General features: G+C 39.7%; 1 protein-coding gene across 4 annotated transcripts in view; it reads right to left on the reverse strand.

Moving 5' to 3' along the window:
* The window catches only part of slc12a5a (solute carrier family 12 member 5a), a 152,714-nt gene that overhangs the window by 94,491 nt on the left and 39,598 nt on the right, over positions 1-18,625 (reverse strand). The window lies entirely within an intron of this gene.

Genomic DNA, 18,625 nt, shown 5'->3' on the forward strand with positions numbered 1-18,625 from the left:
ACAAATCAGGGCACCTCTCTTTATCTTTTACATTTCTTCTTTTAATTCGTCCTTTAGAGTGCAGAGATGTTTGGTTCCAGCTGAGAGGACCCTGCATGCTGCACGCTGTCGGCACAGCATTGAAGCCTCACTGTCAATTAGAGCGCTCGCATTTTGATCCACGCAGATTCATTTTGATCTGGTACACGGTGTACCGTGTGCAAAAAAGAAAACGTGTGTGGTATGAAGACAGTCTGAGTGCATGTGTGATGTATGTTTTTTTTACCTGTGTCCCAGCATCCGTGATCCCACACAAGAGATATGAAAGCAATTAATCTTGGTTTTAGTCATGGTAGCGCTGATGCACAGAATAGATTTCAACAAAAAAAGAATGAGGAAAAATATATCTGCACGCTCGGCTCCAGTGAATAAATTTATTACAGACATCTCAAACAAAACTGGTTTTGTCAAGGTACAATTACCTTGACAAAGAACCAATACCTTGAAGCTTGGCAATACATTTCTGCACCGAGCTGTGTGTACGGATACATCTCTCACTCTTTGTTCATTAGTGCTCACACCAGAGCCAGCAGTTTGCATGCAACGACAGAAGACACGGACAAATTAATTTGAATACCAACGAGGGGAGAGCCTCTGCGTTTACACAGCTGAAAGATTCAATTGGATTGTGTCCTAAATGCTCATCATTGCTACATAGATTATACTACCTGAAGTATCAAGCAAGAACTCCGATTGGTTAAATGTGAATGAGCATAATATGAAATCATGACGATTGCTTCTCTTTTGCTAACCCTTTTTAAATGATGTGGAGGTAAATAAGACAAGAACACAAGTGCTTTGTTGACTGAAGTGGTTACACTATATGAGCATGTGTCACACACTAAACTCCCAAACTGTGGTAGAGGACTCTGTACTATGTTTTTCTGCTCTGCAGCAGCAGTTGACGTATGTAGACGCAGCTCTCATTCATATTGTACATGTGCTGGAGATGAGAGTCCTGCCAGGCGACAGTCACTACTGGCTGGTCATTTACTCTCAGTGATCGTTTGTTACTGCCATCATTGTGATTGATGGAAGGCGACTTAAAGGTTAAATCAATTTTGTGCTGTGAACACAGGAATCCTAGTTTCTTTATGGTCTTTCTAATTTTGGTATTTTTCATGAAGGTCCATCTTGGAATGAACATTGGCAACTAGTTTTGGCTATAGATGCTGTGTATGTGGCATTAGTTAATGCTACATAAAAAAATAAAATACAGATGTCTAGTATGAATGAGTACCGCATCTATATACATCCATATTGTTGTAATGGTTAAACGTTTGGAAATCTTGTTGTCTTAGTCACTGTTAGGGTCGCTGATGTTGTATAGCAAATATGAGTCGTCTTGGAAATGTTTTTTTTTTTTTTGTACTGTTATTAACTGGAGATGATGTCTGATGTTTCAGCTTATCGCTAATTCTACACAACCCACGGGTAGACAGTGCCAACAAGCCATATCTCTTGTGTGCACTCGAACATAGATCATGTCAATGGTTAAAAAAAGTTTCCTAACAGATAGAAAATCCAACACATAACACATAATGAATCATAATGATCCATAATTGATTGTTAAGGTTTCCAACCAGTGATTAAAAAGGTATAAAAATCTGCATTTCAAAACACTTGAGGACGTCATATTAAGCTTTCAGAAACCAGGATGATTTTCACTATTTTCTGATATATCGTCGGAACAGATCAATCAACACTGGAAATAATCATTGGTTGCAGGACGTAATAGACACATATCTCGACATTGTGCAGGAGATATCTGATATATCCTTTAAAATCAGGTGATCCCCTTAACCTCTCAATGGATATGCCCAAGGTGCTAACACTGCATCATCACTGCAGCTGCTTACATAGAGCATTTAAATCAGCCTCCAGCATCCACCTGTAGACCAAAATTTACCTCAACGAGAGGTGGAGGAAGGTTATCGTCCCTCTGTGAGCAGCTTTAAATGTCACAGCTTGGACACCAAACACTAACTGTGCAAACTCTGAACTCACACGTTGATATAACCGTGATATAATTGTTATGTAACAGCGGCTGAATGAAATCAAAACGTATTTCGCACACAACAAAAATAGCTGACGTTAGCTAACACACTGCCAAATGTCAGCATTATTTCAATCAGGAGGGAAACAAGGTGGGCAAAGAGCCATTGTAAACTTGAGTAAATTGTTGTTTTACATTACAGGCAACATCTTGTTTGAAAAAGCCGACCTTGAGATGGGACCGTTTTTTTTTTCTTTACAACTAATGCAAGACGGTTGTATAAATAATAAAATGTATGAAGTTTCTTAGTTGTCTATCACCTTCCTGTCATGTTGCGTTTACAGTCAGTGCACATTAGATTGTCTGTAGGGGAAGTGAAATCTGTTGGACAGGCAGAAGGAAGAGAACAGAGAGAAGCTGGTCGATACATAACCTAAATAGAACAAGGGACTGGTTAGACCATGTTCAGATGATGGGAAAGAAATGTGTTTACTTCAGGATGTCTACTAACCACTTCGAGGATGTGGTCTATTGCATTCATCTGCCAGTCAATACCTCATTTACACCAGTCTGCTGGAAGGAGTTGGCATTCACGCTCATTGTTCTCGACAAGTAAGAGTTTCATAAATGGAAAAACAATAACCGCTACTCAACACATTCTGCAATTTTACAAAATGGAGCAGGTGTTGCAACTCAAAATGTGTTTTTGAGAAACTAGTGTGTTGTTTTTGTACCATTTATATCCAACGACATGCTGAGTGACAAGAGTCTATTGTGTCTCAAGGTAATATGAAGAAGGAATGTAAGAGGAAGGTGGCAGACAAACACTGAATGCAGCGGGGTAGAACAAGCAGCTGTAAGAACAAACAAGAAAAAATGTCTAAAGGCTAAATGCAGTTATGACAGACAAAACTTGTTGATGTCAGAACACAAAAGATAGTTTTCATGCTACAGTAGTTCAAGGTAAAACTTCAACACTCAACACACTTTCAAATGCTGTTTTGTTTTTTCATCCAGGGATTTGGGAGCAGCACAGATATATTCCAATAGACCAGGCAATCTTAAAGAATTGAACTTGGCAATATGGATGCACATAATTATCGTTCAGCAACTCAGTAGAAAAGAAAATGGAACTCAGTAGAGTGCCTACCTCCACCAAGGACCCAATCCCCTTTAAGTCAACCAAGCCTAATCCAATCAAGATACCATCCACAACTGCTTAACCATAAATTAAGCTCCACAGATCCAGAATCTGCACCAAATTGTACAAACACATAGAAATCAGCCTCCTAAACATGCCAGAATTTTTACATCAAGATAAATGCATTATTAACATAAAATTAATATAAATGGCGAAATAATCTCATAACGATAGAAAGTAAGAAAAAAAAATCCTGGAAGTTAACAGGTCTATTCTGGGCTCAGACCAATCCTCCATTCAAGCTTCGCAGAAATCCATTGTTTTCCAGCTCCAGTTCCAATCCAGTTTTTGTGTAATCTTGCTGACAAACCAACCAACCAACCAACAAAGGTACACAGGTGAAAACACGATCTGAACGTGCATTGTCTCTATGTAACATTTGATCAAGAACTATTCACGCATTAAGCTCAATGAGAAAAAAGCTAAAACAGACTTCACCTCTTTTGTTAGCCGCGTTAGAATGTGATGTCATAACGCCACCAGGGCGAAAAGAGATTAACCAGGTCATCAGGGAAATGAGCGTGAATTCCCCACAGACTGAGCAGTGCTGATAGGCTAACCCCAACACCCAGCTGCATATTTGCTTGGGACACTAGTGTGTTAGGAGAGTTGACAGACAGGTTTTTTCTTGGGTTTACTCTGGTATTCCATCCACTACTTAACAATATCATCCACATAAAGAAATTAATTGTTCAGAGGTGCTGTTGTGCCGTGTGCTGTGAGAGTCGTTTCAGTCATTTTTGCTCACAACGTGTATGTAACCAAGTGTTTCTACTCCACAGACAACCCCAAATTATGCAATTTACTTTCGTGTTTCTTGGTTCAACTCTAAGCTATTAGAAAGTCTAATTAATGCAATTCAAATTTTCTGTGGGCGCTATTCTGTGCGTGTACTGCTGACTCACCCAGGCATCAGAGGGCTTTCTTATATCTTAAGCAGCATGGTTTGATGACAACTTAACAGTGTCTTGTCTACAAACAGGGCCCTCTTATTGGATTAGCCCAAACGCTTACAACAATAAGACTCTGCCAAAAGTAACTCCTTGGCTACAGCACGGGAGGTAGAAGCAGTGGAAACTACAGCAGTAGTAGATGCATCTCATACTACAATGATACTAAAATTGGGGCACTTATTCTGAGCGCCTGTATGTGAGAGAGAGAGAGAGAGAGAGAGAGTGTAAAAATACATGAATTTGAGCCTACAGGCGTTGCAGTCAACAGGCAGAGTCGGGAAAAAAAATTAAAAAATAAATTGTGTAGCTACTACGAGGTTGTGGGTTTGGCAGTGCATGTGCGATAAAGAGACAGGGATAGAGAGAGAGAGAGAGAGAGAGAGAGAGAGAGAGAGAGAGAGAGAGAGAGAGAGAGAGAGAGAGAGAGAGAGAGAGAGAGAGAGAGAGAGAGATCAACTGGAATATTGACAAATAAGAGGCTTTTATGACTAAATGCAGATGCATGAGTCACACATTTCCCTGAAGTTGTACTTGCTATCCGTGGCTGATAACATGCGTGTGAGCCAGCAATTCATGTGTGAACCTACTTGTGTGCATGTGCGATTTCTCGACTGTATGTCACGCTTTCCTCAGAGGAGTACTCCCACCAATTAATCACTTTCCAGAGAACAATTTTCTTTCAAAAGAAATGGATAAAGTTACATTTTCAAGGGTTTAGATTGTCGGCTCATTTAAATGTCATTAACTCAGAGCTCTAAACAGGAGAAGGGAGGATCGTTGTTGAGTGATGTTTTACCGAATAAAGCCTTGCTAAGGTCATATTGACCTGATTCTCTCCACTCAAGAGCCCGCTAATGAAGTAGAGAAACTCGCACACACCACATACTTTTAATGATGACAGGCCATGGTCAAAAGAAATTCAATTATGTTTCTGAGCAGGGCTTGCTGACCTCTTGTGACCTTGAGTCATCAAAAGGAGGGAGAGAGGGAGGTGAGACGGAGGGTGCTGGCTTTTAAGAGATACAAGCAGTAAACGAATGTGAGTCGAGTCATAAAAAGGAAGAGGAGGAGGAAGAACTCACGTAGCATTTTTGGCAAAAACCATGAGCTCTCTAGTCATCTTAGCCGACTATGAAGGATTTAGTGTACCATGGTGCATTAAGTCTATGCTTCTGAGATGATGCTGAACCAGATTGTACTTTAAATCTTACATCACATAATAGAGTACAGCACATGGTAACACTAAATAAACACAAGATCTTCCAGGTTCAGATTTGACTGACATTGATTGTGCTTAGTGAGTTTGGTCCTGGTTGGTTTACCACTAATTATCATTGTAGTAAGAAAATAACTGTAAAGATAAAACCATGTTTATACTTACATATTATGAATATTTCAACATTTTGGGGCATTTACTTATTCACTTTCCCACCAAGAGTTAGACAATAATTTTGTGTTTGCGAGGTAACAATAAGGCCACCACCAGCAGCAGGTTAGCTTAGGTTAGTAAAAAGACCGGGACCAGTGGGACAGAGCTAACCCGGCTCGCTTTAAAACTACTACATTTTGCCTAGAGGCACCTCTGCAGCTCACTGCTTCACATGTTAAATCTCTTTAGTCAACACATCCTCATACCTGACTGACTGAAAAGGTCTCTTTTGAACGTCTCCCTTAACAACACCACCTTTTATTTCACAGTTTATCAGACACACACAGAACTTTGTTGTATGGTTGCAGTTAGGTTAGTTGACGATAAAACTACCTGATTAGGTTTAGGACAACGTCATGGTTTGGGAAAAATTCACTGCATTACCTCCATAATTTCTGTTACAAATGTACCTACATAACCTGAGAAACTTATGTTATGTTACATACATCTTCACTATACTTCACTATGGTTGCCGCTTAACAACAAATGATGTACGCTGTAGATCAATCATCATCATTCATCTTTCTCTAAATCCCCAGGACTTCAGTGGGACCAGTACCAGTTCAGAACACACTGAGGTTAAACTGCTACACATTCTCTCAGTGCACACTGGTGAGCAGCTCAAGGAGCTTTGGTTGTTACTGGAGATAAAGCGAGAGGACGACCACGTCCAATCTCCTCATGTTTTGCGGTGTCTTGGACTCCTGCCAGATCATAATGGGCCGTCTGAGCAAAAAGCAAAAGGCCTGGACACTTCAACTGGACACAAGCGATGCAAAGACAAAAAACTAAACAAGAAACAAAAAAATACTCAGGGAGCTTAAAAGGCTGTTATTTGTTACTCATCTCAAAGTGTGCGGCTGGCGGAGCGTCAAAAGTTTTGAAATGAAACAGCATCTGTAATATTCTCTCTGAATTCCCTCAGTGACTTAAACCAAAAAAATATTTTGAGTGAGAGAAGGCACTTGCACTTAAATAATGCAATACTTTTCTTCATCTGTCAGAAATCTGAGCCAGAAAAAGGCTCAGTCAGCATCGGTGTTTGGCACATCTGAGCCACCAGTTTTATCTGCAAACATGACAAAGCACAACAGGTTTGTTTGCTTCACACAACCTAAAATAGCATTGACTTGAGACATTTTCTTTATCAGCCAAAAATAGCCCTCTTAAGCCAAATCTTTACTTGATGATGACTGCAATAAATCTAACTGAAGCTGCATTGTCATAAATAATGCACTCTGGCTTTCTGTCTCAGCCATTTTGGGAAACAAATATGCAAACGTGAAAAAGACTTCCATAAACATAATAATGAGGCTGATGCTCATGCAGTGTTGCTGCCGAGGCATTGTGAAACAATTTGAGGATGCAGTTTGTTAGCACAACACTCGAGCACTTCTGTTGATGAGTGCAGCCTGACTAGATTTCCCATGTGTCTTATTCTCTCGCTCTCTCTCCACTGTAAATCTGATCAGGCTCCGCTCGAAGTACCGCCTAATATCCTCCTACGGCAAGCCTGAGGACAAATACAAACAAACACGCATGCACGAACAATAAAGGACATGATTATCAGTTTATTTGTATGAAATTGAGTTTGGTTGGGCTCGAGAAAATTACATGGCAACTGTTGAATTTCGCCCTTCTCTCCTGACAGGTAATCTACAGTAGGCTGTGGACGATAATGGATGTTATTCATTAGATGGGTGGATTTCATCTACGGCTGTCCATCAGCTTACCTGGTGCTGCCAAATAGAATAACATGTTTGCGCCCACTGTGTAAATTCTCTTTATTGAATCCACTCGCTTCTTTTTGAATTTGCCCTTCACAAACAAATCTAATCATATCTTTGTCCCTTGTGAAAGGCTGACTTTGTAATATGAAAGAGCAGCGGTCTGACGGTCATTATTGAATATGACTGGGAAACATAGACAGAAATCAATTCTGTAGGATTTTGTAATTTTTTTTTTTTTTTTAAATGATTCAAAATGTGTCCCCAGTCCATGTTAGCCACGGTTGAAGGATTATCATTACATAACCTTACAAAATAATATATTGTTCATCAGAGTAGAGACTCCACTACAGTACATGCGTATGGTGTCAGAGATTTGTTTAGTGCTGAAAACCTGCAGGGCTGGCAGAACCTCTTGGCTCTCAGAGGGGTTGTCAAGTAATTAATCTATGAATAGCCGGGGCAGCCCTGAGAAATGAGCCTCCACATCTGACAGGGCTTTGATTGGGAGACAGGCATCTAAAGATGTGCGGGAGATTCTTGTAGCCTTGACAGGAAGAACGAGGAGATCAAAGTGGTGTGGCAATGTCCCGACACAGCAGAGCCGGGCTTTTGTTTGCTCCAAACATGTTTTATCTGATGAGGCCTGCTGGCCAATCTCGCTGTGTTGTTTTTCTAATCGCCTAATCCTTCCAAAGAAGCCGCTGGCTCGGAAAAAAACTGACGAATATACTGACGAGTGTGTTAAAGTGTGCTGTATATGTGTAGACAGATGTGTGTAAGTGTATGCGTAGGCGCAAACATAAACTTAAGATGTGTAAAAGATAGGTATCTGCATTTAAACATGCTATGCGGTCACTTAAGCTGATCTGGGGATTTCCTGTGAATGTAACTCATTCTTTTAAACCGGACAGCTGCATTAAATCCAAAGAAATCCGGCTAAAGCGAAAGCAGCAGATTGATAAAGCTGATGGCAATTTTCAACCTAGACTTGTAATGCAGAGGAGGCTTCAGTGAAATTAAAGCAAAAAAAAGGGAAAGATGTTAATAAACATAGAAGCCTTTAATGTACTGAGATTTCCTGAAATAAACATTAGCCTCATCATAATCATGCTAATTTATGTAGCCATATTGTATGGGCTTCAAACGTGGTGTGTGCACACTTGGAAATATTTTTCCTCTAACCCTTCTGTATAGTAGTTGTGTTGATAGCCATTATATAAATCACTGTAATGCTTCTATCGTATTTCTGCTGAATCTTTATCCACATCCTTATTGTTTAAATACCACGCAGTAAAGATCTGCAGCAGTTTGGTGAAATTACCTGCTGTATAAACAGACTGATTTTGTCTGAGGTGGTTGAAATGTATCTGTTCATGCTAATCGTACTGTCAGTCAACCTCGGGCTCAGCCTGCACACGTTCATGTTTCTCCTTTAACTTCAACTTTGGCTAATATTCAGTTTTTCATTTCCAGATTGGTTTATCTAATGAATCTTATTCCCCTAATGCATAAGAAATGATAATTAAAATGGAAATTCACTCTAATTATTAGGCTGTTGCATAACATGAATAATAGGTTATATATTCATATTTCAACAGACGTTTAATACAAGTGATGAGGTGACAATGGTGGTGGAAGGTGAGTATTTTTATCTTAAAAATGGAACCCAAAGACACACTTTTCCACAATAAATGTGCTTAATTTTGTGGATATATTGCCAAGTCAGAATAGCGGATAAATGCAGAGACCTTTCTTTTCCTGTTACTCCACACTGCACACTTGAAAATCAGACATTTAAGTTTGAATGTTGAATGCTGATGTTAAAATTCTTGCATAAAATCCTTCTAAGCAAACTCGTCTCAAGTTGGAATGTAGTTCAGTATGTTTACTGACCGTGTGCTGCCACATATTAAAGGAATTACGCTGTTGCAATTCTGTCCTCTTATGATAATATACTGGAACCTTTTATCACGGCTTTTACATTATAACTTTCAATACTTTGTTGTAAGATGCTGTTTGCTTTTATTCTTAACTTGGTAAAAAAGAGTAACAGTTCTTAACCATGAGCACAAATGACTACATACTATTATGCATTTGTCAAAACTGTGTGTATTATAGAACTACTGTGAAGGTAACTTCACAATAGATACTTCCACTTTCATTCAAATAGAACTGAAAACAGACTCAAAACAGCCTGTCCTGGGGCGCCAAAGTAGCTCAGTTGTTAGACCGTGTGTCCCATGCATGCAGGCAATGTCCTCACTGCAGTGGCCTGGGTTTATTCCGGCCTGTGGCCCTGCTTGTCATCCCCTTTTCTCGTTCCCTGTTTCCTCTCGCACTTTGTCTATCCTGTCCTTCAACTAAAGCCATGAAAAGGTCAAAAAAAAAAAAAGAAATGATAAAACAGCCTGTTCTAATCCCAAGTGGACCTGGGATGACTTTGTAAAAAACTAAATTGTTCTGACTGGATCACTTGGAAATAAAATCTAGGAAGACGCAATAACATTTAAAATATGCTACCTTCGACTGTTTCTTAGACCCCCCCAAAACAGGGGAAACACTGCAAATCGCAATAACAGCCAGAAAAATCAAGTATCAATCGGGCTTTCCTATTGTATCATCATTGCTATCACGTGCAACACTGAGTGCCACGATAGTACTGTATTGCTAGTTATCTTGTGATTCCACTACTGGTGAAGACGCAGCATATCTGTCTGTGTGTGTGTGTGTGTGTGTGTGTGTGTGTGTGTGTGTGTGTGTGTGTGTGTGTGTGTGTGTGTGGAGGAGTCTCTGACATCTTCCCACATTAAAAAGGTGAACCTGACAGAACTATTGAGCTGTGGCGGCAGGCAGTCCACGCTGCAGCCGCTGAAATGTTAGATAAAGACGTAGCAGGAAGAAAAGCTGCAGCGAGATGCACCTTGTACAGGAGAGAAAAAGGCACACAATGGTGGATAAGATGCACCGAGGAGAGCAGAGATATGTTTCAAGTGGATGGAGTGTCATACATTGCACTTGTTGTAAATCTCTGCCTGCACAGCATCTGTGTGTGTGTGTGTGTGTGTGTGTGTGTGTGTGTGTGTGTGTGTGTGTGTGTGAGAGGGACCATGCCTATACTACCATCCATACATCCTCATCTCTCCCATACATCCACCAGCACTGCATTAATTCACCATTTTTTTCTATTTCTTCCATTTAAGTCTGAAGAGGAGGAGGAGGAGGAGGAGGAGGAGGAGGAGGAAGAGGGAAGACATGACCCAGTTTTATTTCCTCCGAAGAAAACAGACGGAGCAACAGAGAGAGGAAAATGAAGTGATAGAAGAAGAAGAAGGAGAAGAAGAAGAAGAGGAGCGGGGAAACATCAGCCTGAATGAGAGCACAAAGTAATGAGGGCTAATTTTCATGCATGGCTCTACATCTTCTGGCCTACCCGCAAAAATCATCAACCCAGTTTGGTCAAACCAGAAAAAAAAAAAAAATCAGGCTCCTCTGAAATATTTCAGCGCAAAAGACTCATCGGGCCACATCTTTTAGGGCTTTTGCATCCATGTTTTGGGTGTAAATGTGTTGCATTCTGCCCCAAACACGTGTTATACAGTGTTTATCAAATAGACACACCGGACTGGAGTCACAGGTTTGCATGTCATTTAAATGAGAGAATGTATGGACGTCCACCTCTCTCCTCATTGCAGATGCAAAGGAAAGAATAATATATGGTGGATTGTGTATGTCGCTATACTTACCGGGGTTGTGCCACTTGTAAATGTCTGTGTGGCAGGGACAATTCTCCAACTCATAAAAATAAGAGTAAGGAGCCACAATGAAGACTGTGGTGGGAAAAGAAATTTGCATTGAATATACGCAACATATTATTACAAACAAAAGAATACACACAAATACAAATACGCTACAATATCATTATTTTGGCAGATATACACACATTTCTTATGACTCCTCAAATGTAGTTATCAAACACTTGTGAAGCAGATATGTACTTGAGGCAGGATATTTTACAGTTTTAACAATAAGTCATATTGTCTTAAATGACACCAGGGTACTGAAACAGTGTATTTCACTGGAAATTACAAAATAATTAATTACCCCCGGCATCTTCGTATGCATTTTAATCTCTCGAAAAGTAAAAAAAGGGTTTAAAAAATTGGTCAACCGATAAAGCGGTCAGGCTCCATATATTTTCATTATCAATTAGCTAGAGGATTATTTTCATGATTAATCTATTGATGATTTAGACTTTTTGGTGTCTTATGATGACATGTAGCTTAATGAAGTGATCATTCAGCTGTAAACACAAATGACTGTTGGATGGTTGTTGACCTGTAAAACCACTGCTAGCTTCACTTCTCTTCCTTGTTGCGACATTTAAGAGAGCGTTTGGCTGTTTTAACCTCAATACTAACATCCATACAAACACTATCTCCATCTCCACCTCCAGCTGCTCCCGCTCTCCCTTGGTTGTGGTGCTGTTTGTACATTGTGTATATTCTTCTTTTGAACAATGTATGGTTTACTGCCTCCTTATCTTATTAGTAATTAGCAATATATGCTAAAGATCGAGTAAATATGTTGATTAAGTTTTTTTCATTTTCTTATTTTCTGGGCTTAGTGATCTAAAATAAACAAAACATTTGGTCCTCATCTAATTTGGCTAAAGATTCACCATTTTCATATGATTGTTTGATAATTGTGACTCTTGTGAATCTTTAACCATCTAAACCAGTTAAACATAACAGCACAAGAGTATACTTATATAAGGCCTAATTGGACGACGTAAAGATGGTTTTATAATACGAAACACCCCTCTAACAGCGCATCAGTAAGCTGGTACATGATGTCAAGAACACCAAGGTACTGTAGGCAGCTTCTTCCTTGGAGCAACGTACTGAAGGCTTTTGTAGGCTGCTCATGTAAGCTGCTTTAGAGCACAGAACATCTGCTTACGTCAGAAAGGAGACACTTGACTGAGATGGAAAGGGGGGCGATTTATCCAGTGTAACACAAATCAATGTTTGGTTCAGGCTTCACAGAAACATGATCAGAGGGATTATGTTAGTAGGAAGCTGGCAGCCATATTTTGGTAAATTTGTGGAAATGAAATTCACTGGATGTTGTGTTAAAAATAACAAAGAAACTTCCACAACTGGAACAGTAGCCTTTTTACCTCCCTGATGAGTTTCAGCAGCTCATTTGCTCCACTCCCAAGAGGAAACAACACATTTGAAAGGAGAAATGATCTCAGAGTTGTTGTCAGGAATCTATTTTTTGTGTCATAATATATGAATTTGGATCTGTTATGTAACATTTAACAATGCTCTGCCTGCAGGTCTAAAGTAGGGAGGTTTTTTTTTTATTGTGAAAGGTGTGTGGGCATTCAGATTTTTATAGACCTTCTACTGTGGCTGCCACTAATTTTGTACATACACTCCTACAAACATAAACTAAACTGACCTCTAAGAGCAGAGAAGTTTTTTTGAGTGTTTGCTGTTGGCATAAAAGAAAAACTGCTTTAAGATTCTAACTTGATGCTGTTGTTGCGTAAAGTTGACCACGCCACACCGAGATGCCAGAGGTGCTGCTTTGATTCTGCTGTGCTCGTCCAGACAGGGACAGGACAGTCGCAACATAAATAAAACAAAAAGACTCAGTCTAGTGAGTCTACTGAATCTCTCCTTAAAGTCCCTTTCTGAGTGCCGTCTGTCTGCACTGAGTAGATACCGGTCAAATATGAAAGATGCACATTAATAAAAGATTAACATCAGACATTGGCAGAGATTTTAACAAACAAGTGTAACTTAATAATATCTGTATTCCATCTGGATGCGCCAGGACCAGGTCCCTGCTAATGTGCATGCTGGCGCACTGGCTAGCCACCCTGGCACAACTAGATGAAATGGAGCTATAAATGTTGTTGTTATACCTGTTTGTCCATCTAAGACAGGTCAAAATGTCTACTGATAAAAGATATAAAGATATAATATGTAAGAATTCTGCACTAAAATATTTGAAATGACAAGAAGTTTTTATAAAACATATTTGTATGGATGTGGACTTTAAATATCCAAAATGAGAGAAATCTGCACAAGTTTGGAACAGAGTCAGAGGGTGAGGAAGAAAGTCAGAACACGAATTAACATGCATAAAACTTTGAAAAAAATTACTTCATCCAACATTAATGGCTGAGTCACACCAGGTTTTCTTCAGCAATGGTGACTGTTTAAGAATGTGCTCACCACCAGTGTTTCTTTGTGTGTGTCTGCATTTTGTTAATTCTCACTGAATTCAGCACTCACCTCATACTCTGGTTCTCTCTCTCTTTCTTTTCTGTTACGTTCATGAAATAAAGTGCCTTTACTCTCCAGCTCCAGTCAACATCACAGCACATAAACATCCAACAGTGGAGCTCTCCACAACTAATTGCTGCTGCAGTCAGGTTGATATACAGGAGTGAAGATGAATCTACTTCTTGATCCCAAAAGTTATGCATAATCTCTAAACTCTGCTCTTGTTGGTAAACAGCTCCGGATCACAGTAGATTCAGATGTGAGTATTATTATTCTTGAAAAGGTATTACGAAATAATACATGGGTTCACAAATCAGCATCAACTATAAAGACCCGTTCATTCATCATGTGCAAAGCAGCATGTTGGAGTACAGGTCTTTGCTAAAAACTAAATATATAATTGTAAGGGTATCCAAGCGAACATATTTAGCAGCCAGGTGTTATCTCTGCCTGCTTTGTAACGCACTATTTGTCATCCAGGGTCACAGGATACGAGGTCCAGATCGAGTGAGCTTCAAAAGAGCTGTCGTTAATCTGCTCCACTCGTGTGCAGCTGTACAAACTTATGGGGTATGCACAAACAGGTCAGGCATTATGAGAGACAATGTTTTGTGACCAGACTTAAGAAAAGGTAGCAAATGCAACACACTACAAGTGCAACTGAACCTCTTTAACTGTAAGTAAAAACTTACAAACATAAAAACTTAAAACATCGGTCAGCCTTTAAAAATAGTTCCAAATGAGATAAAATGACACCTCACTCCTGTTCAGAAATAGCTTCCTCTTTATCCGAAACAACTAAGACACATTTGTTTCACTGTATGTGTTTAAAGCCACAGATCAGCTTTGCTCATAAAAGGTCACCTCATTACTGTTCCCACATTACGCAATCTGATGTCAATTTTATGCCACATTGACCTTTGTTTCTATTTTTGCCTCTTCTGCAACAGTGCACCTATGGGCTTGTCGCCACTAAGCTGACATTTACACCAAAAATACTCAACGGCACCCACGACAGAAAAACACTCAGGCACTGAATGGGTAGTTAGTGGAGTATGCCATGTTCTACATTTAAACCAGTTACAGTCACACAAGCTATTTTTCTCCACCAATTGGCAGACCTTTAGGACCAGTGTGGCCACTTTCACCCCACAATGTTGATTATTGGCACAGGCACTCTGCGACTATTCAGACTGCTTCCAGAAAACTGTCTGGGCAGTGGGTGGCTCAACACTGGGTGTAGATAAAAGGTGTGTCTGACCATGGCTGCTTGTATGTGGCTATTTATAGCTGTTTAGTCCCCAGTTTTACTACAGTCTGGTGCAAAAGAAAGGCAGAAAGTGCATCTGTACATGGTTGTTTATGGTTTCTGTGGATTCCACAATATCTCAGCAGGACAGGAAATCAAATAATAGATGATCCTGTTTTTAATACTGAATAGAAAACGCTCAGCACGGGGATGTTTTGTCATTCATTCTATTTGTTGGCAAAAGAAACATCAACGATTGATTGTGCTGTTTTTGTGGTCACAAAACTGGATAGGATGACGCACAACATGGTGGATCAATAAGGAAGAGATCCTGCACACTATTTGAAGCTCACCACAACGTCTTGTGAGACTGGATTCAGCATTTGTCCTGTGGTGGTTTTCGACCATCACACCCAAACCTTTAACAAAACCAAAGCTATTATCAATGTCTATAATACAACATATCAGATGACAATGTGAAAACTATGGCAAAATATAAGCAAATATGAGCAGCAGACCTTCTGGGGGAATAAACACCCTGAGTCACATGGGATCCTGTTCTGATCCGGAGCAGTTTACAGGCAGAAGGACACTCGACATTAAATAACCACCACTCCTGAAGAACAGCTATCTGATATGACTCGTTCACTAATGAGGTAATATTTTAGTGTTGCTCGTTTTATGTTAAGTCACACTTATGGACTTCCTTCCTAACTCTTTCCTGGAAGTTATACCGTCGGGCGACCAAATGAAACACACGGTCACGTTGAGTACACTGGATTTGAACTTGGTTGGAAACATTTGGGATGATCTAAGAACACAATTCAACAAAATGTATCATGGAGATCTAGTCGTCAACATTTTAATGCAGAATTCAATTATATATATATATATATATATATATATATATATATATATATATATATATATATATATATATATATATATATATATATATATATATATATATATATATATATATATATATATATATATTATATTATACTATATTATATAATCTTAAAATGCGATGATGCAATTCTAACTTTGACCTTTCCACCCTTTATTGTAGAGATTTGGGAAACGTGATTCCAGCAAAGCAACATATTTTTTGGCAAGCAGAGTGAACCTCTTAAACTTCATTACAAACAAGATGTACTGGATGAGCTATTGTTGCTGGTTGCACAGGGATCTACTGAGAGCATGATCAAACACAATGTTCTGAACGAAGAGACAGCATTTCCTTCTTATATGTCCAAGTATAAAATATAAGAAAATTAATTTCCAACAATTTTGATAATTCATTAACACTTACTCATTTTTCAAGCAGAAATTGACAATTGAAAAAAACATTTACTGCTCCAGCTTGTAAAAAAGAATCTGCGACTTCACAACGAATGAATGTGAAAATAAGCGACAGATTAATCAATAATCAAATAACCACTGCAGCCCTCAAGCAGATGAATATATGACTGACACGCATCAGATCTGTTGGATCGATTCATGTTCAGGTTAGTTACAAATACTGAAAGACTTCAGAGCAAGACTGAGCTTTATAACCCATTAATAATAACACTCTGTTAGCAGCAGCAACTGAAGAGCAGCTGCTGCTTACATCTGGAAGTGACTGAGCGAAACAAAGTGAAATGACTCACGACCTTCAAAGAGGTCAAAGCTTCTCACACGAAACATGTCGTGCCACTGTGGAACATCATGCAGTACAGCATCAGACCAGCAGGTTGCACCAGCTCTACCCAGCAAGTTAGTGTCAAGTGTCTCATCTTCTCTATAATTAACTGGAGATGGGAGTGTCCCACATCACTAGAGGGACAATCTGATTGGATCAATTGACACCTCTGGCTTGTGATAGGTGATAATGTCCTATTCTGAGTGGATAATGCAGAGGTAATCTGCCCTGTGGAGATCCCCATCGCTGCCTAGCCCCCACCCAACCCCAACTCTGTTAACAACAGATAATAAGATTAGAGCTCGGCCCGTGGCTGATAGAATTACGACTATATCAGGGAGGTAGATCATTTCAGGTTATAGCATGCCACTGCTTTCAACTGTAGACGGACTCACACATTGACAGTGTGTCACCTCACTTTCGTAATACAGGGCACGTCTTGTGGACGGTGACACACTGTCAATACAATCCAATGTTTTCAGATTTTTTTTTTTGTTATTAGTATGTTCTTTATAGGTTCCACTGAAGAATAACAATCAATAATCATTACCATAATGTTTTGGCAAACAAACAAAAGCCAGCATATACACAGCATTTCTTGAAAGTACTGTACTGTATGCTATATGTTTGGGTTAAATGATCAGTCTCAACGCAAACTCAATAATTAGATGTCTGATCATTTTGCAGTGTTGTTTCCCAGTAGTAGACCGACAGTGAAGCACGGAAAAACCTTCTATGATCATTATTTTCGAAGTCGATAAATTGTCAAATTCCTCGCATTCTGGCTTTTGCTGATAATCTGGTGTAAGACAGTGAGAAGGCGCTGTTCTCCCTGTGCAGAAACAGAACATTGGCAAGCAAAATTGGAAAAGGTACAGAAGGTGGTGTCCAACGACAGGACAGCAGCAATATCTTTTTCTGTCACAGAAACGCTCAGAGGAAACATTGCTTTCATTTGAATTTGAAGTATGCGTGGTCGCTGAACATAGATTGAATCACCTGCTAACTGGGTTTTAAACTCAGGACTCCTGCAAAAATGATGCTCCCTCATCACTATTGTGCCTCTGTAGCCCGAGGCTGTACATGCACAAAGAGGTTTTGTTCAATTTTCTGGAGCCAACAAAGCCCAAACTCGCGTTGCTACGCAAGCAGCAACTAGCGCGCACGCACACACACACACACACACACACACACACACACACACACACACACACACACACACACACACATAAACTGAACTTGATCTACAGACAATGAAGAAATGTGTGGTCCAGTACAGGTCTAGTTAAGGCATCCACAAATTAAAAGGAAAAGGCAGCAGTATGTTGTTGATATACTGCTGCTGAATTTCCACAGGAGAGGTGTAGATCTAGTCAACTTGAAGTGAGAGAATGTCTGCGTCTGAATCTAAAAAGCTATAATCTTATCTGCCCACTGGAGCAGGAAGCAGAGAGGCACTAAATTCCCTTCTGGTGATTGGCTCTGGCACCGTTGGTAGATTCTCACAGACATACACACACGTGTGCGCGCACGCACACACACACACACACACACACACACACACACACACACACACACACACACACACACACACACACACACACACACACACACACACACACACACACACACACACACACACACACACACTTATTGGACATCCAGGAGCAAGTAGTAGAGAGAATTTCTCTGGCTCTACTCCTCTGATTTTGTAATTCAGTGTGAAGATAAAACAAAGAAAAGAGAAAACAGTGCTGTATCTTGAGAAGGTATCACCTGCCTGAGAATGAGTAACTGGCCTGGTTACTGTGAGGCTGTGAACACATGCTTAATATACCTACCTGGATTGTGTTAAGATATTTCTAATTTAATGCTAAATTAGCAGAGTGCTCTTTTGGTGAGTGTGTGTATGCAGAAGCACTTTGTTGTGACCTCCCTCAGAGCTCTTACTCTGTTACTATTTTTAATACAATGATGACACTTGTTTCACTGTATTGTGCTTTGATTTCCTCTGAATCTTTCTCACTGTTATGTTCTGTTTT

This window comes from Acanthopagrus latus, chromosome 6, assembly GCF_904848185.1.
Source record: "Acanthopagrus latus isolate v.2019 chromosome 6, fAcaLat1.1, whole genome shotgun sequence".
Classification (NCBI taxonomy): Eukaryota; Metazoa; Chordata; class Actinopteri; order Spariformes; family Sparidae; genus Acanthopagrus; species Acanthopagrus latus.